The 25,532-nt window shown below is 40.2% G+C and overlaps 1 pseudogene; it reads right to left on the minus strand.

Moving 5' to 3' along the window:
* Positions 1-7,439: 7,439 nt before the first annotated feature.
* Positions 7,440-25,190, minus strand: LOC148026825 (putative calcium-transporting ATPase 11, plasma membrane-type pseudogene; annotated as a pseudogene).
* Positions 25,191-25,532: the final 342 nt, after the last annotated feature.

Raw genomic sequence — 25,532 nt, forward strand, 5'->3', positions numbered from 1 at the left:
TGCTGACTTTCACATCGGTTTCACAATTGTCGAAGCATTTGGGTTCGAAAGTCTACCACAGGGGGTAAGAGAGAGTGGAGTGAAGGGAGATTCAAGGAGAATAGTAGATAAAAGAGAAGGGGTTGGAAGAAATACAAGATGTAGAAGAAAGCTAATAGAGGTGAAGCTTGTCAATTTATTTCAATATCCTCTCACTCATGGAAGATATCAATTCATAATCATAACTCGTAACCAAATACATAAGCCCAAGTCACATTGAGATGATAGCTGAGCTCATACACAAATACATAACATAACCCATTATCATAATCCATGATCCATGCTGCTGCCATCCATTGACTGTTATAGGTATTTATCTCAAAATTATATATAAAGTTCAAACTAGTAGTGGTAGAAGCCACTACAACCAAGACACATATCAAAATCTCATGTCAAAATCCTTGTCAAACACTACAAGATATAGGCCTTCTACCGACGTTAAAAGTGACGAAAATATTCATAAAGAAATTTATCCCTGTCATTGCAAAAAGCGTCGTTATTGGTGACGTCATAGAATAGTCGGTATCAGCATCGTTATCAGCATTGCTATTTGCGTCGGTATCAACGACGCTGATACCGATGCAAATAGCGACACATTTTGTAATGCTAATAGCGATATGTGTAGTAAATTTGTGACGCTAATACAAAATAGTTTCAGTAATGTGTACAATGCTCATGTAAATAAATGCAAAGTGTACTTAAATCTTAACACTAATACATGAAATAAATACATGATAGCATAATGAAAGTGACCGGTACAATCATGGCAAGATACTACTACTACATAGAAAATGTCTACACAGATCACGTGACCAAGAAAGAAGGGTATGTGAGCTCCGGGGATCCAAGGGCAAGCTATAATCACCATCCGAAACCTCGTCCCGCTACAAAGGAGCATCGAATAGACTCTGCAAAAAAAAGAAACAACTACACATCAGTCCACCATACAATAATGCATTCTAATTAAACATGGTAACTACGGACAAGAAAAATGAGTGACTTATAGTGCTGCCACGTCCATACAATCGATCGATCAATGTAGTGAGACCGTCCATGTCTGCATATTGAGTCTCAAGGCCGGTGGGATCGTGATTTGTAATGGAGTGTTGCAAAGAAAACAAAATACAACTGTTAAAAACACGATTGTTAGTACAAAGGATATTGCAAAAAAAAAAAAACAAACAAAACAAAAGACAAACTTACAAAGTCCTCCAGATATGTCCTGTGGCCGCTACTCCCAAGATGATGGACCACTTCGGCCTCTAGTTGTGCCCTCGCCGCCTCGTACTACTGTATCCAATGTCCTGGAGAATCTGTAGCCTCCTCCTTGAGTCGGCGCCAGTCATCTACGTCTAGCCACTCGGGCTTTGAAGCCCTACTCTTAAGTGCCTTGTGTGCTTCCGATCATCTCTGTGACATATATGCACACATACACTCCATCATCCAGCCCGTAGAAAACCTATCTGCTGCGGTTGGTACCAGAAACTTCTCATGAAAGGATGCTACTATGTAGTCCTTGCTCCCCTTTGGTATGTTCTTCCAATGATCCAAGACGTTGTGCTGAAAAACTTGTTGGCACAACTCTCTCATGCGAGCCATCACCCTCCTCCCCTCACCATTCATGATGATGGCTCCTGACCTATCATTTACAAGGTAGGCATACCCCTCTATGGTATGCCTAAGATGGGTTCTCTCCCACCTGCGACCACGCTCTTGGGCATATCTAGGAGACCCCTATACATGTGGTGTACCTATCAGGGTAGTATCTATTGGAGTAGCATCCATAGGGGTGCCACTGTGGACGGTTGAGCAAAAGCTAGAGTGAGTGGAGTAGACGTCCCCACAGGTGTGACAAATCACGGAGGTGACGCAACTCCAGCAGAACGACGAGACGGAGACAACGCGTCCGTACCTCCACATCAACCACTTGAGCCATGCTCTCTTGAGTTGCCATGAGACCGAGGAGTAGAACATGTATCCCGAGCCGACCACGGGCTCACTACATTCGGATCTCTATAGCTTCCCCCTGAACCACTCCCTCCATCTGGCCCAAGTCTAGAGCGTTGACCTCATCTGCTAGAAACTGAAGCATCAAAGCACGCAGAAGTAGATCTAATAGAGTGGCCTGACGATGTCCGAGACAGCTTCTAGTCCGCCATATCTCTAAATCTCGCCATCTGATCTAGAGATATATGCATGAAAGTCTTCTACAGCTCCTCGTCACTCATCCCTCAACTCATCCTAATAATCTAAATATCCACAAAGGTCACCTGTATAGACAAAAAATGATGTTAACATAATCAATATAAATCATACAAAGCGCGATAATATAAATCTTTAAAAAATGATCTTACTTAAAATGCATATCTTATGTACCCTTATAAGTGATTCGTCAACGAATTGAGTAGGTGGATGCTCCAAGTATGAAGTGCCCTATGGTCCCATGTCAATCTCCTAACACAACTCCACATACAGTGGAAGGTTGATAGACATGTCACCACAAAAGGATGAGTCCACCTTGTTCTCAAAGAATTCTTAGACTCTTGTATTTCCATCATTGTTTCCCGATTTTGGCTCCTCTACATGCTCCAAGCTTTTGGTGGCCTCTACCCCTTGCAATATCAACCCCCATATTTTCTTATTGTCCTCATCCATACTCGAAACATCGCTTTGATCATATACTCTCGCACTTTGGGGAGCTGAAGGTATAACATACCACCATCGAGGTTGTCCGAGGTTCGGATAGAAAATTACCTATTCACAATCACGTACAAGAGAGATTTAGCTATTGCGACATGTACCATGTCATAACAATTAAAAAACACATGAGTTCATGCACCTGTATTCAATGGGCCGGCAACACAAACATGTCGCACAAATCTATCCATGTTTTATCGGAATGTATGGTGGACCTCGTCAAGCTGTTGCTCCAACTCCTTCAAGTACCACTTTGAACCACTACACATCGAATAGGATCATGAAGAAGCTACGGTAGTCCACCATGACAATACTTTGTAAGTTTCCAAAATACTCCATCTCATCTATAACCATGTTTAGATCCATTGCTCGTCATCGGCTCTCTTGCTCAAACCTTGCCATGATATCATAATCTGTTGTGGAGCGCATTTTGTCAATACGCTCCACGCGAAAATGTCGTCTGTGCAACCACGCTGCACTATATATTTTGTATTGTACATTGAAACACTCAATTAGTTATCGCATATAAAATATAGATACGATGAATCCTAAACATGTCATCACCTTTGGACTACATGCCCCACTCCTCGGTTGAGACCTCTGCCCCTTCGCGAGACGCTGCGGTCAAAGCTCCATGCAACCATCGTGTTGACATAAACCGCGGCATCTCCTCCATGCCCTTGGGATATTGAATCGGTCGATGGTGCATACTACATCAAAATTCAGATTGCGCTTCCTCTCGATCTTTCCTAGCTTGCTGGTACCTAGCGAGCCACGCCTCCATAGAGGCATGGTGCAACATATAAAAGCAATTCACTTTCTTCTCCATTGTAGCATCCATTCTTTTTTCTACCCCATTTTCAACCACCATATCTCCGATCAGTCTATCATCATCCTTGAGCGACCATAGCATACTGTTGTCTGAATCCACCGTTGGTAGCCATTGTGAAATATGCACTAGCGCCTTAGACACCAACCAATCTTCAGCCATGCTACCTTCTAGCCAAGCTCGTTGTTGCACAATTCCTTTTAGGGTTTTCATAAAGTGCTCCAAGAAGAACATCCATCGCGTATGGACAGGTCCAGCAATTCCCACTTCATCTACAAGATGCATAAGAAGGTGGATTTGTAGCGTGAGCATGCTGGTAGGTCACACTCGCATCGCTCCACCCGTATTTTGCTTGCACACTTAGGAGTGCAAGCAATGTCTTCAGGTGAGATACTCGGCACCCATCATATAATGGTATGGATGCTTCCTCTCTAAGCGAATCAGAAGTCTCAACATCCATGGACATCAATGCATCGATCATTGCCTCCATCTCAGGCTCCAAGATTGTAGGTAAGTCTGGAAGGCTGCATGTCTCCTCTAGTATTGACGGTATAGATTGGGTAGTATCTTCCAAGTGGTGGATTAGCTCAGGCACTCCATCCATCGCACACCCATGAAATGTTCTAACTGGCCGCAAAGGATGCACTCCTCCTTGGAACGAGACGTCACCTACCTGGATAGAAAATTTGCTAGCCACACCCAATGTTTTTGTATATGGTATTCAATTAGCTTGCGAATACAATGCATGATTGATATACACTTTTCTTATCATTTGCTCAAAATCTGAGATTTCCTGATCAATGATCTCAGATTGAAACTCACCGAAGCATCATATGTGTTCTACAGACAATCGACATTTTCGTCTAATTGCCAGCTTACATTGAGAGCAAGGACATGGGACACACAAATTAAGATATGCCTCACAATCTTGAACATCACGACCTTCATCGTTTTCCATCTTATCTACGTTACGACAAATAATTTTTTTAATCATTCTTTTTTTCTTTCTTAAATTGTTTGAGAAGGGATTTATTCTCTTGTAACTCAACAAAATTAACGTATGTAAAGTCTCCACCCACCCACAATTTAACGTATGTCAGAGTGTTTTCTGTCTTGTGGTATTGCATTAGACCTTGCCACCACTCTCTCTTTGTATTTTATCCATTCATTCTCTCCTCTCCTTCCACCTCTCACTCTTTTTCTCTTTCGTTATTATGTTGTATGTTTATTCTCTCACTCTCCTTCCTTCTTCCTTTTTCTCTTCCTCTCCCTCTCTCATTTCCTTTAACAAAACATCTCTCTCTCTCTACTACCAATTTCCTTTGACAAAACATCTCTCTCTCTCTATCACAGCTACCACTACCACTACCACTACAATAAACAAGAAAAAAAGAAAAAACAACAACAACAATAACAACAACAACAACAACTACTACTACTACAAACAAGGAAATAAGAAAAAACTACTACTACTATCACTACTACAACAGCAACAACAAACAAGAAAACTAAACAACAACAAATAAGAAAACAAAAAAAAACTATTACTACAACAACAACAACAACAAACAAGAAAATCACTACTACTACTAGAACCATGACTACGATACCTACGACTACGACTACGATAAACTACTACCACTACCACTACCACTATAATAAACAAGAGAATAAGAAAAAACAACAACTACTACTACTACAATAAGAATAAACAAGAAAAGAAGAAAAAACTACTACTACTACTACAACAAACAAGAAAACTAAATAACAATAAACAAAAAAAGAAAAAATACTACTCCTACTCCAACAATAACAAATAAGAAAACTACTATTCCTACTACTAGTACTACTACTACAATCACAACTATGATGACTACGACCACGACTACCACTACCACAACAACTCTCTCTCTCTAGCACTACCACTACCACTACCACTACCACTACCACTACCACTACCACTACCACTACCACTACCACTACCACTACAATAAACAAGAATAGAAGAAAAATCAACAACAACAACAACTACTACTACAATAATAACAACAACAACAACAAACAAGAAAAGAAGAAAAAACTACTACTACTACAACAACAACAAACAAGAAAACTAAACAACAATAAATAAGAAAATTAAAAAAAAAACTACAACAACAACAACAAAAACAACAACAACAAATAAGAAAACCACCACCACCACCACCACTACTACTACTACTACTACGACTACGACTATGACTACGACAAACCACTACCACTACAATAAACAAGAAAATGAGAAAAACCAACCAACTACTACTACTACTACTACTACTACTACTACTACTACTACTACTACTACTACTACTACTACTACTACTACTACTACTACTACTACTACTACTACTACTACTACTACTACTACTACTACTACTACTACTACTACTACTACTACTACTACTACTACTACTACTACTACTACTACTACTACTACTACTACTACTACTACTACTACTACTACTACTACTACTACTACTACTACAAACAAGAAAACTAAACAACAATAAACAAGAAAAGAAAAAAAACTACTAGTACTACTACTACAACAAACAAGAAAACTACTATTACTACTGCTAATACTACTACTACAATCACGACTACGATGACTAGACCACGACTACAACTACCACAACAACAACAAACAAGAAAATAAGAAATTAAACAACAACTACCACTACCGGTACCAATACCACTGCCACTGCCACTACCACAACTACGAATACAATTATCACAAAAATAACAAACAAGAAAATAAGAAATTAAACAACAACTACCACTACAGCTACCGCTATCACTATCGCTACTGCTACTATGACTACCACAACAACAACAAACAATAAAAAAAGAAAAGAAGAAATAAAACAACAACAACAATAACAAGAACCTCTCCCTCCCTCTCTCTCACTCCCTCTCCCTCTCCCTCTCTTTCTCTCTTTTCCTATTACGTTTAATGTTTTCTCCCTCTCTCTCTCTCATTCCTTCTTTCCTTTTCTCTCTTCCTCTCCCTCTCTCAATACACATGATTTTTAACAAAAACAAGTAAAAGAAAAAGATAAAAAACAAAAACAAAGCAAGACTGAACAATGCACTCACCGTAAAGGCCCGAGGATGGATTTGGCAGCTACTCTTCGCGATGACAGCTCCTTTTCGCCCTCTGTACACTTCCTCCTCTTCTTTGCAAATGACGGCGGCGGCAGTGAGAAGCTTTCCTTCTCCCTCTTTCTCTCTTTCTCTCCCTCTCCCTCTCAAATGCAAGATGGAGTTCACTCTCCCTTTCGCTCTCTCTTTCATTTTTTCGTGCAAAATAATGCGCTCGGGTTTTGGCCTACGTTGTTTTATCTGAGCACCGTCGCTATTTGCATCGTTATTTACGACACAAATAGCAACGCCGCTATTTTGCGTCGGAAAGCATCGTCGCTATACCTCCGTATCCTCGTAGTGAAAGCTAAAGAAACACTTTAGCCTTGTCAATTTATAACAGTGTTTTCTAGCCCTTAATCAGGGCTACAAAATGCATATAAATCCAATCATAAGCCTCTCTATTGAATGTCCAAGGTTGTCCTATTGCTTAGGGACCATATCCAATACATATATTCACTTATATCACTTGCAAGATCTCCCAATTTGAGTGGACTGTGGGCTACCTTATTTATGACAATTTTGAAGAGTCCAAAACAACCCTTAGATAAAGAAAATCACACATTTCGATGTCCCAAGTGGTACACTAGATCATGGGAGCAAAAATCAGGCTTTAGGCATCAAGAAAAGCCCTATGAATGAAGATGAAGCAAGAAGATACCTTACTAGTCATAGATTCTTTGCCCTTCCTTATTTAGGACAACACCATAGCTCTCTTCCTCTCCCCCCAAAATACTACAATATATCCCACTACAAGATCATAAATCCATACAGTCTTTCTTTCACCAGAACGCAATACTTGCACTTTGATTTTCTTCTTTTCTCTCTCTAGGTCCTAAAACTGAAGTGACTACCCATAATCACTAGCTTCTGTGACAAATACAACCATCAAAACACTCAAAAGAATGCCGACGCCATCATAGCAACCTTGTCTAATACCCTCAGTAGGAATACCAATAGCCAAGGATATTACATCGCATATCACTAAACAAATAAGAGTTACATCTTGGAACGCTTCAAACACAAACATCCAAAGCCCTCGAGAAGGTTTCTCATTATATTTGTTGGGTCCAAACTCTTGGATTCTTTGCTCAAGTTCTACATCATTACCATTGATTCCCTATTGCACATCCTATACATCAAGTGTTTGAGCAATGCCATGTATCCCAACCAATTTCTTATACATTTCATGATCATCATATATATATTCCACTAGTAATTTTGAACATTTTACATGTCACCCAATTTGTGCTTGCACAAGCAAGTGTGCCTTCTGTCTTCAAGATGAGATGAATGACTATCACAGTTTTTCCTATGCTTGGTTCATCACAAAAAGGGCCACCTCTGAAGTGAGTAATGCAAGGAGGTGCTTAATTCCCACTGCAACATCCAATAGACTGCCACCTGCTGCTATGGAAATAGCTTCAATTTCATGCAAGGTATAACATAAAGAGCAAGTCACATGAGGATAGTCCAAAGCAAAGGTTCAACTGAAAGGAAGTGACGGATCGAAGGTTGGACTCGAGAGCTATGGTGGGAGAGCAAGAGCAAGAAAGGGAGAGACTAGAAATGGAAACTCCCACAGTCACAATGTGTGATCGGTCCTTCTTTTATTCAAACTGTCACTAAAAGAATAAAGAATAAAGTGACGGTGATGGGCGCTCGCCACCTGCAGTGTGCAATGGCGATGACTGTCAGTGTAGTAACACACGAGCGGCTAGGTAGAGGCGCCTTTACCCCCAACAACCTCCCACTTAAAGGCGAATCTACCCTAGTGAGGAGTGAAAAGAAAAAGAAAAAGATAGTACAACATGTACACATGTACAATAGGATGAGGAAAGACGTCATCTCATCCCACGCCCATCAACCTCCTGAGGAAGGCAAAGCGCTATGTAGAGAGGCTTTTTGTGAGCAGATCTGCAGGATTCTGGTCAGTTGAGATCTTGAAAAGATCAATAGCCTTGTCCTCAACGACCCTACTTATGAAGTGATATCTCACCTTAATGTGTTTCGTCTTTGCATGGAAGACCGGATTCTTGGCTAACTGAATAGCACTCATAGAATCCGAATACAGTGTAGGGATAGCATCAATACCAAGGTCAGCAACTAAACGACCCAACCAAATGGCCTCCTTGCAAGCCTCAGTGGCAGCAACATACTCGGCCTCTGTAGTAGAAAGGGTCGTGCATAGGTGAATACATAGCCAAAAGTGGACTTTCTCCTATCTGCATGTCTTGCATAATCAGAGTAAGTGTACCCCACGACTCCTGTATCCTGGCTACCATAGCATATGCACATATCTGCAGTGCCCTTCAGGTACCTCATGATACCCTTCACAACATCCCAATGCTTCTTGCCAGGTGTAGCCATATAGCGTGCCACAACACCAACTACAAAGGCAATATCTGGACTAGTGGCTATCATGGCATACATAAGACTACCCACTGCAGTTGCATAGGGAATCTTGGCCATCTCGGTCCTCTGCTCATCTGTCTACAGACAATCAGCCTGTGATACCTTCACAGGCAATGGACAACCAATAGGCTTTACATCCTGCATGCGAAAGTGCTCAAGGACTTTTTGAATGTACTCCCTCTGTGACAAGCAGAGGAGTCCCTGATGCCTGTCGCATCTAATGTGCATACCAAGTATATGAGCGGCCTATCCCATATCTTTCATCTCAAAGCTCTTCTTGAGCTGAGCCTTAAGAGCATCTAGCTCATCATGAGCTTTCCCTACTATCAGCATATCATCCACATAGAGTACCAAAATCAATAAAGAACCATCATGGGCTTTCTTCGTGTACAGACATGGATCCATAGCACTCTAGCTGTAGCCCTGTGACTGCATAAAGGCATCAAACTTATGATACCACTCCCTAGGTGCCTGTTTCAATCCATAAAGACTTTTCTTCAATTTGCATACTAGGTGTTTCCTGCCAAGTTCTGCAAAGCCCTTAGGCTTCTCCATATAAATCTCATCATGCAAGTCCCCATGCAAGAAAGCCGTCTTGATATCCATCTGGTATAAATCCAAGTCAAGCTGAGCAACCAAAGCCAAGACTAAGCGCAGGGTGGTCATCTTAACCACAGGAGAAAAGACCTCGTCAAAGTCCACACCATACTCCTACTTAAAACCCTTTGCTACCAATCTAGCCTTGTATGCCGGCTTGGGGTGTCCAGGGGTACTTTTTAGCTTGTATACCCACTTGCATGGCAAAGCCTTCTTGCCCGTAGGTAAGAAAACCAAATCCCAAGTGTCATTTTTATGTAGGGAGTCTATCTCAGACTGCATAGCCCTCTCCCAGGAGTGATTGTCACCCCTACGCGTAGCCTCATCATAGGTGAAAGGCTCTGCTGCATCTGTAACCAAGACATAATGCATCGAGGGCTGAAATCTATCAGATGGACGTCTATTTCTAATAGACCGTCTCACGGCAAGCTCTACGGCCTGCCCAGTTGCCTGTCCAACACCCTGACCATGAGCATCTGCTACAGCTATAGGTTGTCCAACTAGCTGTGCGGGAGCTCTCAGCTCCTTCTGAAATATGACCCTGCGAATCTCAACAACTCTCTCAAGCTGCCTATGCATTTTGTCTTCATGGAAGACTACATCATGATTGCGGATGACTTTTCGCACCTACGGATCCCAGAGACAGTAACCGATCTCGCCTGCATCCCCATAACCAAGGAAAATGCATTTGACACTCTTGGGATCCAGCTTACTTCTCTTGTCCCTGGGCACATGGCAAAATGCCTCACATCCAAAGACACTGAGATGCGCATAAGAGGGAGGTTTTCCAGTCCATACCTCCTTTGCAACCTGGAACTCCAAACCACTAGAGGGTGATCTGTTTATGACATGCACAGCTATACTAACTGCCTTAGCCCAAAAGCTCTGTGGTAGGCCTGCATGGCTAAGCATACTGCGTACATGCTCCTGGATGGTTCTATTCATTCGCTCAGCCAAACCATTCTGGGGGGGTGTAGGGGGCGGTCAACTGACACTTAATACCCCTCTCATATAATCCTCTTTGGAAATATTTATCTATAATAATTCTAACCTTGGGCTTGGATAGATTTGGATGCGAGCCACATGTCATTAAGAAACCTTGGAGTGGTGCATAAGAGTCTCCTCACATTTAAGAAAATAGACCAAGTACACAACGAAGTTAACATGAAGACAAGGAGATATGAGGATATCTTCTATAAAAAAATCAAATTTGACATACACTTGGAGCTAAGATCTTTGAAAATGAAAAAAGGAGGTGGAGTAAGCTTGGACATACATGCCTTTGCATATTTTAAGGAAATACTCCAATAACTCTTCCATGTGATGTATACATCCAATTTTTTTTCCTTCTCTCTTTTATTTTTCTATTTTCATACGTCTCACTTTTCCTAGTCTATTATTAAATTAACTACGATATTCCTCTCTTTTTTAAAGATTTGGAGATTTATAAATTATGTATACATAGAAAAAACTTTACATTGGGATGTAAACTAGTTTGATACTGTCTCTAGGGCTTTAGTTGGGTCTCCTATGCTCACCAAACCACCCTCATGGCCTGGAAACAATCAGGAACATCTAGCGATTATACACTACTCTAAATAAAACACGCATTTGTATCGATTATAGTCCAATGATTTTTCCCTCCCAACTCCAAGAGAGAGAGTATCCAAACATACATGTATCTAGTACCTCAATTCACATACACAAAGAGATAGAGTAGAGTGCTGCGGCTCCTAAGGCTCTCCTACACCCTGAGGATTAGCCCTAGGATGCACTGTCTTATACATAGAATATGGAGGTAATACAGTTCTATCATAATATAAATGTAACAATCCATGAGACTATATACTTCATCGATTTTTCCAAGATATCAAACTACCCCTATAGTAAAGGGGAATCTTACACTCTCAATGTTGGTCATCATCTAGACATACAATTACCATGCATCAAGGAATTTATCTTCTAATACCATATCTAAATTACATAGGTAAAGGATATGGAACTACATGCTCAAATAACTTAACTAAAAACTAGTACAATTACCATTCATCAAGGAATTTATCTTCTAATACCATATCTAAATTACATAGGTAAAGTGTATGGGACTCCATGCTCAAATAACTTAACTAAAAACTAGTAAATGTGAAGTGCACAAACAATCTTCTCATGATTTCTTTCTACTAGCATTGTCGAGCCACTACGCTCACACCATGTGAAAAACTCTAAAGTGTGGCTTTCTTATTGATCTAGAGAGCCAATGCCATTTTAGACATTAGTGTTAGTGTCCATGGTTCAAACATATTAGTTTTTTGGACAAATATAGCCAAGTTATGATATTATAGATATTATCTCTTGTAAAAATCCAAAAACTATAGACAACTTCTAGATTAGGATGACATGCAAAATGAAGCATGTAGCTTTTAGCCATCTGTGAGGATTTTATGAAAAAAGATAAATGGACAAAATCACGCGCATCGCGATCGTTGTTTTTAGGCAGTGAACAACACTTCGAAGTGGGAGATAAAGAAGGAGTGATCTAGTAGAATTATGGCCAGGTATGCTAGTATTTTACCCCCCTTTCAGAGCCAATGAAAGCATTAGATTGGCGGTCTGAGTAGCATAGAGGAAGGTATTATTGTATGTACATTTTTGTGTATAGGAGATTTGTCTTCTCATAATGGAGAAATAAACTGACAGGCTTCAATTCTGTGAGTGTTATTCTACGTCTTCTATTTCTTTCTATGAGTATTCTTTCATATCTTCTCTTTCTTTCAACCCCTTCTCTTCCATCTACTCCACTCCTTGAATCTCCCTTCACCCTGTTGTCTCTTACCCCCACGGTGGTAGACTTTCGATTGCAAACGCTCCGATAGCGTGGTATTGGTAAGGAACAACACAACCTAGCTAACCCTACTACTGAACCCTTCAAAACTTAAATGAACCATGGCCTATAAGTTAAGATATGCAAAGAAACCAATAACTTAATCAAATATCTTTCCATTTTAGCCCCACACCCCCTACTATTGGCATTTTACTTGCTCATACTAATATAGGGAGATTTCATGATAACTTTCCATAGAAATGAGCTCTAAACACACACTTTAACATATAAATAAAGGCAAACCCCCATGCTTCACCTTCATTATAAATTCACACATATTTTTTAGTTTTTTATAAATTTAAACATACAAAAACTAATTTTTTCTAATTTTCTCTCTTTATTGACTATTTTTTATGAATTTTTCTATTTATTTTAACATTAATTTTTTTAGTTTTTAATTTTTATGACTTATATAAAGTGTAATCTATCAACATATTCAATTTCATACCATACAAACATACTTTGAGCCCCAAAATCCAAGAACAACCCCATTTTTTCATTAAATATCATGTTTCGAGTTTTGTGAATTTATTATTTTTAATATAAAAAAGAAAAAATGAATAAATTTCTAAAATTGCTGATATCAGTAAACATATTTCAATCATTTGCAATCATCTTTCCATTATATACACTAATGATTCATCATAAAAACTAAATAAATATCACTTACTCGAAAATTCGTATACATACATCTTGTATTTCGAGAAAATGGGTTGCTGATGCTATTTTCTAAGGGAGGAAGAGCCCCCCTCCATACACCCCTTCTTTGAGAAGGGGAGAGGAAGGGGGAAAGCTCCCCCTCCCCTCCACCTCCTCCCTACCCCCCAGCTCCCGCCAACACACACACACAATGGGGAGGGGTAAGATCCCCACCATAAGCCCCTTCAATGTAACGAAGGGCAAAGCCCCCCTATCCCCATAGGCTTACATGCCAATGTCAAAGGCTAAGGGGGGTGGCACCCCTTTTTTTATCTCTTTTTGTTGGACATGGCAAGCCCTCCTACCTAGTTTTTTTGTTTTAAAAACTTATAGGGACTCTCCTTACCTTTTAGAAAAAAATTTAAAAAATAGAGGATGCCTAGGGACCCTTGCAAGGCATTGAAGATGCCCGAGGAGACCTTGGATACCCCTTGTTTTTTCTATTTTTTAATGTTGGGGTGGGAGACTGACCCTTTTCTTTGTGGAGGGGGCAATGCCTACCCAACCATTTTTTGTAACGTGTCCACTAGTATCATTCAGGACACGTCTTAGCAGTCCATCGGAAAGGATGTCTAGAAAACTCCGCCCGGCACTCCCATGGAATGTTACGGGTTTTGCGATCTAGGTCTTCCAACGTATGCCACGTAGCGGAAGTATCCTGGCCGTTCCCACTTAGGATCGACCGGAATTAGGGTTTTCCTGATTGGTCATTAGCTAACAGCAACTAGCGTCAGATCCGAGCGAACTACTTTACGCAGAAATGCCAAGTCCGAAGCGGATTCACGCTGCCCTTGGTTCAAGGAGAATGGGAAACGAGAGGGATGCAAAGCTCAACCTCTCTGCCATAAGGCATAGTCCCATTCCTTTCCCCTAAAATAGCGTAAATCGGGTAAGACGTAACTCTAGGTCATCGCTCTCGTTATTCGTTTTGATGATGATGATCATCCCGCTGTTCTTCGAGATTTTTGAGAAAAGTTCTCAGCTAACCGGGACCACCCAACCGTAGGACGGACCCATGGCCCATCCTCCGCACTTTCCTCGGTTTGTTTTAGTTATGTAATTATCTAACACATTAATTTGACATATAACAATCAGCTTCTTCAACTAATCCTGTTAAGCACTGGTTCCTTCACGTAAGCTTATCACGTGACACAGAAAAACAATATCAAGCAAGTTCTTTTTTTTTTAACATTTCATTATTTTATTTTTGAAATACAAGGAGTTCCGCCCGTAGGCTTGTCCATAATCCGCCCGAAGGCTATCCAGTGATTCTCAGGGATCACTATTCCAAGCTTCCGCCCGTAAACTAGTATGCGGGCCTCGAGATCCAATCCTGAGTCACGTTAGCCTCTTGTGCAGGACCCGGAAGGCGAGGGATTTACGGCCAGAGCCCCCCTGGCACCCAAGTGTCCTCCTGCTCCAAGTAGAACTCAACGGAGAGACCTCTCGCGGCGGGTTCGGTCCACGTTCCCAGCACGGTCAACAACCCCCTTGATTAGGGTTAGGCAGGTAGTCGGGGGTAACTGAAACTGCCTCTTCCTTCAGGCCTTTAACCTGAAGTATAGGTACTCATTTAATTTGTAATTCATAATTCAAACAGAGCCCTAAAATCTCTAGCAAGCACAAACATTTCCATTAATCAACTGTGTTGTTTGGCAAACTGCTAAGGAAGTGTTCTTTCCTTTTGAGTGTATCAACACTCGCTCCCAAGGTGTCTTGTAAATTTGCAAGATCCTTTACATTCCGGTGTAGGGTGTACCTTATTAACCCAACTTGGTCAACCCTACCCTAAAGTTCCTTAGATATGCTAGTTTCCGGTTTACAACTTTCCTTATTTAGAAGGATATCCAAAAATATGTCCTTTTGCAAGATAACTTGTGTAGGGATCTGCCATCCTTGATGAGGGTTTTTACCCTTTCTCCTTGTGAATCAATCACAAGACTAAATGATTTCGTACTTGCTGCGCAAGTCCTGTGATGGAGTAATCCATTTTAGATCCTTTAAGCTGACGTATATCGGCCTAGGGTTTCTTTTTAAGGATCTCGGGGACAGCCCTAGTTCTTTATCTTTACGAATTTGTTTGACCCTACAATAAGGAAAATAGTCAAGTGCTTAGGGTATGAATATTTCTATGTTTAGATTGGTTTGGATATTTTTTGGAAGGTAATATTAGTCGTCTTGTCACAGTTTTGCTATCCTTGTGACAATTTACTTTTCAGTCAATACAGTTCAATTTAAACTTCCTTTTTGCAGATGAACTCATGCCAAATAACAAACATTTCCCTTGCTACGATGTGCAAATAGCAATGATAACTTCCTAGTAATTTGAGCAACGAAAGAAACCTTTCATGAATTTAATCATTTACAATGATTCGTTGTGAAAGGAATAAGACTAATGGTGCAAGATATAATTTCTATATCTTTAGGATTTAACTAAAATATACTACTATAGTAAATGGATAATCTGCTCGTAATTTATAATGCTTGATGCAATTCGAAGGAAACTAAGTTCTATACATTATCATTCATTCAAATAAGCTAAAATCCTTCATTATAAATAACTCGGACAAATATATCCTATCCCTAACAATTTCCCTTTTGCATGATTGACTTAAAACGGAATTAAAGCCAAGAAGAAAAACCTGGTTTTGGGGTGAGATATCCACATGGATACCGGGAGATGACCCTCCCGCAGCTATGCCTTGGACTTTCTTAGGAGGCATCGCAATTGTAGTCCGTTGAACGTGGAAGCAGCTTTACCCTTCCTTCGGAAAAACACTTAGCACTCTCTTCCCTTTTACAAGTGGGGGAAGAAGAACAAAACTCCAAGGCATTTTGCGAGTTTGAAGGAAAGAATAAGGACAAATTCTCTTGGGGAAAAAGGGCCTTACAGAATTCTAAGGGAGGAACTCCAAGGGGGGAAAGTAGCCTTAAAGGTTATTGAAAAAAGGGGGCCTAACGAGGCCTTAGGAGAAGATCTAAGGGGTTAGTCCAAGGGTTATAATGAGCAAGGGCCCTAAGGGGGAAATAAAAACTGGGAAGATAAGACCTTTAAGGTCAAAAACCCTTTTATGGGGAAAAATCTCCAATCCAATACGGGGGGGGATAAGACCTTTTAAGGTCTGAGTTGTTTTGGGGGGAAAAGGGAATTTAAAACATGGGGGGGGGGGGGGGGGGGGGGGGGGGGGGGGGGGGGGGTGGTTCCCAAAAACCATGGAAAGGGGCTAAGGGGATTTTTAAAACCGGGGGGGGGGGGAAAGGGGGAAAGGCAAGGGAAAGGCTTTGTTTCCCGGGGTAAGAATCCCTTTGTTTAAGTACGCAAGGGGGGGAAAGGGGGCTTAAAGGAATTTAAAACTGGGGGGGGCGGGGGGGGGAGGGGGTAGTAGGGTATAGGAAGGGGGGTTAAAGAGGCCCCCCCTTTGGAAGCTTCCAAGCTTCCAGAAGCTTGGGGGGGTGGTTATGACCGTCAGTCTTGATGGCGAACTAGAGGCGGCTCCTCCCTCCCTCGACGGCTTCACCTATCCACTACTGAGGCGGCCAGCAACAGCGAGTCGTCCCTTCTCAGTCTTCAAGCGGCAGCGCCCTCTCCCCTCGTCCTCACGTATCTCCTTCCCCTCTCCCTCATGGCTAACAGCGTCCTCTTGATCTACGGCGGCCCCCCTTCAGCCTACTGCCCTGATTTAAATAGGGGAGGGGAGGGGGGTCCTCCCTCCCCTACGTGGCATCACGCATGCCTTCCCCCTCACTCCAAGCTCCACCAAGGAGCTTAATCACTACTTCTATTTCCCTCCCCCTCCAGCTCGTCAGTCAGCTGGGGGGATAAGGGGAAAAAAAAAATTCCCATTATCCTTAGAAAAGAAGGAAGAAAAAAAAATTGCTATATCATTATCCCTTATTTCCTATAAGAGGTAGTCCACGCGAAGAAAAAAAAATTTTAGAACGTTACATTCTCCCCCCCTTAGAAGAATCGAGATGTCCTCATCTCGAGATAAACCGGGGATACTGATGGATGAGAGCGCCTTCATCTACCCAGGTGGCATCCTCTTCGGAATAATCTTTCCATTGGACGAGGCATTCTCTTAAGGTTCTAGATCTTAACTATCTCTCCCTAACATCTAAGATCCTATCTGGCCTTAGTTCAAGGACTCCTTGACTAGGCATTACAATTTGTTGGTCATCAAGTACATGATTAGGGTTGGGTACATACTTTTTCAATAGGCTGATATGGAATACATTGTGAACCTTTAGGTTCTCTGGGAGTTGCAATCTATAAGCATTGGGTCCTAGGCATTTGAGGATTTTGTACGGCCCACAATATCTTGGACTTAGCTTCTTGCATTCTCCTAGGGATAGAGAACTCTTTTTAGGGCGTACCCGAATGAAGACCATGTCTCCTTCTTCGAAGACTCTTTCTTGACGTTTCAAATCTGCATATGCCTTTTGTCTATCCTTGGCCGCTTGTATGTCTTGTCTTATTGAATTTATTTGATCATCCATGTCTTCCAACATCTGTCTTGACGCTTCAACTCTTAGGGTTGGATCAGAAAAGTTTAGGGGATTTCTGCAATCATGACCATATAATGCTTGAAAAGGGGTCATTTGAATGCTCTGCTGGTAAGAAGCATTGTAGGCAAATTCAACCAAAGGCAAGTATTGAATCCACCTCTTCGGCTCTCGACAGCAGTATGCCCTAAGCATATCCTCGATGACTTGATTTACTCGCTCTGTTTGGCCATCCGTTTGGGGATGGTAGGCGGTGCTAAAACAGAGTTGAGTCCCAATAGCTTCAAAGATAGCTCTCCAGAAGTGTGATGTGAAGAGAGAATCTCGATCACTAATGATTCTTCTAGGTAACCCATGTAGCTTGAATATCTCCTTGATAAACAATCTTGCAATGTCGGAGGATTTATAGTTTGTCTTTACTGGAATCAGGTGTGCAACCTTGGTAAGCATGTCAACCACAACCATAATGGAATTGTATCCTCCTTGGACTTAGGGTAAGCCCACAACAAAATCCATACTGATGAATTCCCATTTCATTTTGGGAATGTCAAGTGGTTGCAGTTTCCCTGGCATCATGACATGTTCAGCTTTGATACGTTGGCAAGACAAACACTCAATGACATATTTGAGAATGTCACCTTTAAGCCTCTCCCAATGGTAGCTCTTCCTAACTGCATTAAGAGTCTTAGCATAGCCAGGATGTCCTGCAAAAGGAGAATCATGAGCTTCCCATAATATCTTCTGCTTAAGTGATTGGCTTGTTGGTATACACAGCCTTGTTCTGTAGTAGACAAGACCATTATCAATGGAAAATTCCTGATACTTAGCTTGCAACTTCTGATTCTGCTCCTTGGTAGATATTTCCTTTATCATTGTTTGGTATGCCAAATCATGGCATGCTTCCTCTCTAGCTAGTTCAAGTATAGGGTTGTTTGGCATAGATACTTTTGTAGCCAGAGATCTGGCCATTGATGGATTCTGCAAGATTAGGGAATTTAGGAATGCCTTGCGACTGAGTGCATCGGCAACTACATTCTCCTTCCCTGGTCGGTACTTGATTTCAAAATCATATTCCTCCAATACTTCAATCCATCGACGTTGTCTCATGTTGAGCTCGTTCTGGGTAAAAATCCATTTGAGACTCTTATGATCGGTTACTAGAGTAAACTTGTTACCCAACAGGTAGTATCTCCAAAGCTTTAGAGCATGGATGACAGCTAGTAATTCCAGATCATGCGTGGCATAATTCTTTTCATGACTCTTCAATTTCCTTGAAGAGTATGCTACTGGATGACCTTTCTGTATAAGTACACACCCCAAGGCCAGAATGCTAGCATCAGTTACTACCTCAAACTCCTTATTGAGGTCAGGAAGTTTTAGAATAGGTGATGATACCAAACTTTGCTTCAATTTGTCGAAGCTATTTTGTTCGAAAGTTGACCATGTAATGGAAGTCTACTTCTTTAGTAAGTCTGTAAGAGGTGCTGCAATCAAAGCATCGTTTTTGATGAAGACCCTATACCATCCTGTCAATCCAAGAGAGCTACATATCTCTTTGATGGATACTGGTATTGGCCATTTAAGCACATCTCTGACCTTGGCTGGGTCTACTGATATTCCTTCTGATGATACTATGAATCCCAAATATTCAATCTGACGCTTGAAGAATGCACACTTCTTCATTTTTGCATATAGCTTATGAGACCTCATTGTCTCAAGGACAATTCGAAGTTGAGGTTCATGATCTTATTCCTGTTTAGAATAGACTAAAGTGTCATTGAAGAAGACAAGTACGAAATCATCAAGATATGGTCTAAAGATATCTTGCATTAATCTATTGAAGGTGGCAGGTGCATTTGTAAGCCGGAATGACATAACCAGGAACTCAAAGTGCCCATATCTTGTATTGAAGGCCATCTTTGGAATATCTTCTTCCTTGATTCTTATCTGATAGTAACCTGACCTGAGATCAATCTTGGAGAAGATCTTTGCACCTTGAAGACGATCAAGAAGCTCATCTATTCTAGGAATAGGATACTTGTTCTTGACTGTTGATTGATTCAACCCTCGATAATCAATACATAGTCGAAGTGTCCCATCTTTCTTTTTCTGGAATAGTACTGGATCTCCCCACGGTGAGTTGCTAGGCTGGATGTAACCCTGATCTAACAGTTGCTTGAGTTGTTCCTTCAACTCAATTGCTTCCGGTATGGACATTCTATAAGGTCTTTTTGCAATTGGTGCAGCTCCAGGCACTAGCCTAATCTCATGATCTACTTCTCTTTGAGGCAGAAGTTCAATCAATTCCTCAGGGAACACGTCAGCGTATTCCTTTAGCCAAGAAGGTCCTTCATGAGACTCTTGCTTTTGATCTAACTTGTTGAGTTTGATCAGGTAAACGGGTAATCCTTTTCTGACTCCTTTTATGATCCGAGATACTTTGGCTAATTGGATTCTTGGCACTCCTGCCTCACCTTGAGTTGTGACAAATTCCCTTTCAGAGTTTCGAAAGGAAACTTGACCCTTTCCACAGTGGATATGGGCGTCGTTGGGCTTAAGCCAATCCATCCCGAGTAGACACTTATGGATACCTAAATTCATGACTCTGAATTTGACTGAAGTCTTCTTTCCTCCTATCTTGTCCCCTTTGACGAACGAAATTCGGTATGGCAGCCTCTTTACTATGCCAAACTCCCTTCTGCCACAAAGTGAATGAGGTAAGGGCACCACCTAGTCATGGAAGAGAGGACTAGGATGCTATGCAAGAGGGAGAGGAGCTTGTGAGGGAGAAGAGAGGAAAACTAAGAGAGAGAGAGAGAGAGAGAGAGAGAGAGAACTAAAAAAATAGATGAATCAATAAAACTTAAGAGGGCACAAGAGATGGAGAACCCTCAAGACATAACCAATATACACAATATGGACACCAATAGCATGGGCTTATTACACTATAGAGCATGCATAAGCTATAGTAAGGAAATGAACTGCATGAGCTCATGAGAGAGAATGGGGAAGGCTCAATAGGGCTGAAGAATGCCTCTTGGCTCTCTGTTGAAAATTACAAAGGGGAATGTCTTTTTATATAGGCCTTGAGGGTGTTTAAATCTAGATGTTTTGTTGACAAATTTTGTACTTAATCAAGTTCCTTCATAGGTGTGTTTTCTCCATTCTCTCCCCCATAGCTTGAGTCCAAGATCTCTCCTATAAAAAAATATAGAGAATCTTCATAAAATAAGATCATATCTAGCAATAATGGAGAGCGAATAGTGAGAATTCATACATTACTACTACAATTAAGGATGATTTGAGGGTGATTTAAGAGGGGAATTCTAATGGTTTATTAGCTTGAGAGAGAGGAGAAGAGAGGGGAAAGGGTTGGGATTCTAATGAATGATGTTTTACGGAAGTATTAAGTGTGGATAAGAAAGTGTAGGTGTGTATAAAATTGGGAGGTGGTCTCCACCGCAGTTGGAAAATGTTGGCATCCACCATTTTGGTCATATTTCCTGACTCGTGGCTCAAAAAAATTATAAAAAAATACCAGTCAAAATTTCAACTCATGATCTACAACTTTTATGTTAAATTTTTTTTTGGATCGAAGTGGAAGTATTTTTAAAAAATCTTACAAAACCATGTGCCTGATTTTTCTTCCATTAATGCTTTCCAAGAAGGGTCCCATTTGTTTGAATTATCATAAGGCTCCAAATCCATGACATTATGAGCCTCACATGCCCCTTGGATGGCTCCAAATCCTTTTCATGTCTTTTCTTTTCACATTAAACACATTTTCTCTTCACTTTCCTCCATTGATATTTACTCTTCACCCCCCCTTGGTAAACCGGTCCATGAAATATTTCCATCCAGTGATTTCTTGGATTTCCCAAGAGGTTGTTCCCACCCTCTTCTTTATTTCAAACCTCCAAATGTACAAAAAATCAACAAAGTTTTAGACAAATATTTTTTTGTGATTTTCTCGAATCACCTCGTCCAAAATGACCTTCCGAGTCCTAAAAGCCTATATATCTTCAATGGCAACCTGAATCTTGGACCCACATGAACACCCAACATGACCTTATGAGGCCACTAAGCCCATGCATAGAATGCCAATGCATCAAAAGAGGTATCGTGTAAGCTCACCTATAATAAGACCTCACATTGGTGTGTACCCAAAGATCTCTTAGAAGTGCAAGGATATTACCAGTGTAATTGTTATCTTTGGATCCCCAAAGAGCCAACTCTAGCCACAAACTATTTTTCCAAGTGCAAACTAAGGCTTCCACAAACACTTTGACACCCAAGCTAAAGCCAAACTAGAGAGTACTATAGGTTGCCTCACACTATAGCCCTCAACCAACCTATAGGTCCATATTGTCTTGCCAAGAATACTTCCAAACTATCCCAAGCTACTATAGGTTCTCAAAACATGCTTGAAAAGCCATGGGGAATAGTCCCTCTTCTCCATTTACCCCCACATTTCTTGACTCGTCCCCTAAGATCGAGAAGTAAAATGGTGGTATATATCATTTCAGTCCTTTTTAAAAAATTTCCATTCTTTCTTTCCCAAAAACCCTAACCTCCATTTATAACAAATCCATGCATTAGCTAGATCAAATCAAGTAAGAAAAACTTGAGCACAATCCTAAAGAAGTTGCCCAATCTCATCTCCAAATCAATATAACAAAACCACAACCTCTTGCTACCCTCAAACCTACCACCTTCACCCAATCCTCCTCCTTATCCTCTATGTTCAGCTCTCATCAATGGTGACATGCTTGAGGCAAATGTGAAGGAGTTGAGTTGTGGATCTTGGAGCAAACACTTGGATCAAGGAGTTGTCATTGAGCCTTCAATATCTAGACTATAACATATGAAGGTAAGTAAGTTCACTACATCTTGCAGATACTAGCCTTGTGTTCTTTTCTTTCATGGTAGGAAGAAAGGAGACATGATTATTTTAGATTGAAGCATGAGAGGACTATGTGAGAGGTAGTTAATCAAGGAGATTGAAGCTTTTGAAATAATAGAAGTAATTTCCAATTCCTTGATCTTTGTACACTTATCCCAACAAAAGGATGAAAAGTCAAGTCAAAGTCAAAACAAAAGCATGCAAGTCAAGTGTTCAAAACTTATTTTTGAAAAATGGCTTCTCTTTTGAATTCATTATATATTTTATACATTGACCATTTGTAATGTGAAATGCAAAATAAAGTCTACTTATTTCAAGTTGATGCACAATGAAATGTACTTGGCCCTAAATCATAGGGAGGGTAGTTTTGTAGTCATCTAGGACCCTAGCTATCTATACTAGTCACAAGTGTGTGGACGTAGGTGGCTAGGCATTCCCTAGGCCTACCTTGCATTCTTAAATATATAAACACAAAAACAATCTTTTTGAAGAAAATGTATTTATATTATTTTCATAGTTACAACTACTCTAAAGAGCAAACAAACCCAAAAATCAATTTGCCACACCTTACCCTATCCATCTAAGACCTTCTAATGATAAGCCATGTTAGACTCATATATACATTTCCTTCCCTATCAAAGGACTAGAATTAAGATTATATCCTCTAACCAAAGCCTTGTTCGTTCTTGTCTATTGTAAGGGAGAATCTTCCTATACGAAGGACCATATGTACCTAGATGATAGTCTACTACCTTATATGGTTTATTTATAACTTTGAGCGAAGTGTATCTTAGGCATAGCCTTGGGGATAGCACAATGCCTCAATCCCATTCGATTTTCGAAGGCACATATATAAATAAAATCATTATTATAATGAAAAATTAGTTGAGCAATATACTTGAATAAATTGCCTTTTCTAGACAAGGATTAAGATGAATTTTTCAATGGAAATTTAATCATTTTCATTCAAATAGTAATAGACTCACAACTTGAGTTTAGCTTCTATACATGTGAACACACATTTTTCATATAAAGGTACTTTTATTTATTTTTAATTTATTAGAGATTAAGGGAAAAAAATTTACTAGACACATTTCACTAACTATTGAAAATGATATGTATATAATTTATAAGGAATTTACTTTTCAATATAGTTTTTAGGCTAGTGCTATAAAAATACTCATTTTTTAGACTATTTAATTGAAATATAAATGAAAAGTCTACTTAGGAGTTTAATCATTTTAAAATTTGACAACAACTTTATAGAATCAAAACCTACTTTTTCTTTACTTTTTAGAGATTTCTTGCTAATTTAACTAATTAATCAAAAGAAATTAATTTTCTTAATAAATTACATTTTCTTATAACTTATTATATTTTCTTAATTTTTCTTTTAAGTTTTATTTGATTAATTGTAAGTTTATGCTAAGTATGTAAGCCAAATGTTATATTTGTACTTTCAACTATTACTTTTCAATAAATTTTAACATATTTTTTTGCTATAATTTAGTTATTTAAGAAAAAATTTTAAAAAAAGAAGATAACCGTCATACGTATTTACAATGTCATGGGATTTTATGTTTACAGTGTGAAAATGGAGATGTTGTGGATCATGTAGATCTGCATACTTGGTCTAAAGGAGCTTCAGGATAGGTTACAAGACATAAATCACTGACTCTTTAAGTTCATTTTTCTTGGATGTCACTTAGTTTGAAAAGTCCACTTGGTTTGAGCAGGGGGCATGGTATATGCCTTTGTTAATGACTTAGGTAACTTAAGTATGCTTTATGAAACTTCAGAGTTATGTAGGTTAAGAGCATGGCCTTTAGCGTGAATTGTGCCGCAAATCACGAGCATGGGCTGCAGGGAGAGTGTTGGCACAACTTGACCACATGAGGAGCTTCCAAGGCATGCAATTGAAGCTCAACTATGTTGAGAAATTTGCAATCACATCCACCATAGCCTCTTTGTTTGGAACAAACAAGGCAAAGAAATAGACTACAAATAAAGCATTGGACTAGGTCATGTATGCATGGTTTATTAAAACCACAGTTGGTGATTACCATGGTCCCTTTTCACTTTTTTCCACCTACCAATACCACCTACTGTAAGCCTATTAAAGGCACTCATCCCCACACTCATTCCATCAGTCATTATCATTCATTTGTACTTGCATTATGCTTGGATAATATTAGTTGTTCTTCTTTGTCAATGCTTATGCCTCATTATGATTGTCTATTTGCTCATCAGTGATCCTCCATAGCATGTATTCTCAATATTTTAACATGATATCAAAGCGGGTTTCAAGTTAGTAAGTCATTCAGCCACCACTGATTGAGTCATTCCAGTTTGAATTTCAGGCTCCCTCCACTTTCCCATGAATCTCTCACCTACCTCCACAGCTACCCACCTTCAATGGAGGACCTGAATCTCTCTTCCTGGGCCATTTCCGCTCGTATCTTCTTCCGAAGAAATCTTCCCTGATTCAGGGCACTCCTCCTTGTCAACCCAAGGCTTGACATTGTCACCTATTAATCCCAGCATTGCACCTGCAACAAATTGCTGGTCAAATCTACGCCTCTGTTGTTCATACTGCTCAATCTGCCTGCATATGCTGCGATGCTGACAAGCATCATAGGGCTTTGATAATCTATCCTTAAGCTTCATTTCTATAAATAAAGTTTTCAAAATGATCAACTATTCATTTCACAGGAGCTGAAAAACCAAGCTGGCCCTAGATTCCCTAATGCAGACTCCATAGCCATTAATCTGTAAAGCTCAATTTTTTC

Source organism: Lygodium microphyllum, chromosome 13 (assembly GCF_053477565.2).
Source record: "Lygodium microphyllum isolate KBCC chromosome 13, Lygodium_microphyllum_v1.1.10, whole genome shotgun sequence".
Classification (NCBI taxonomy): Eukaryota; Viridiplantae; Streptophyta; class Polypodiopsida; order Schizaeales; family Lygodiaceae; genus Lygodium; species Lygodium microphyllum.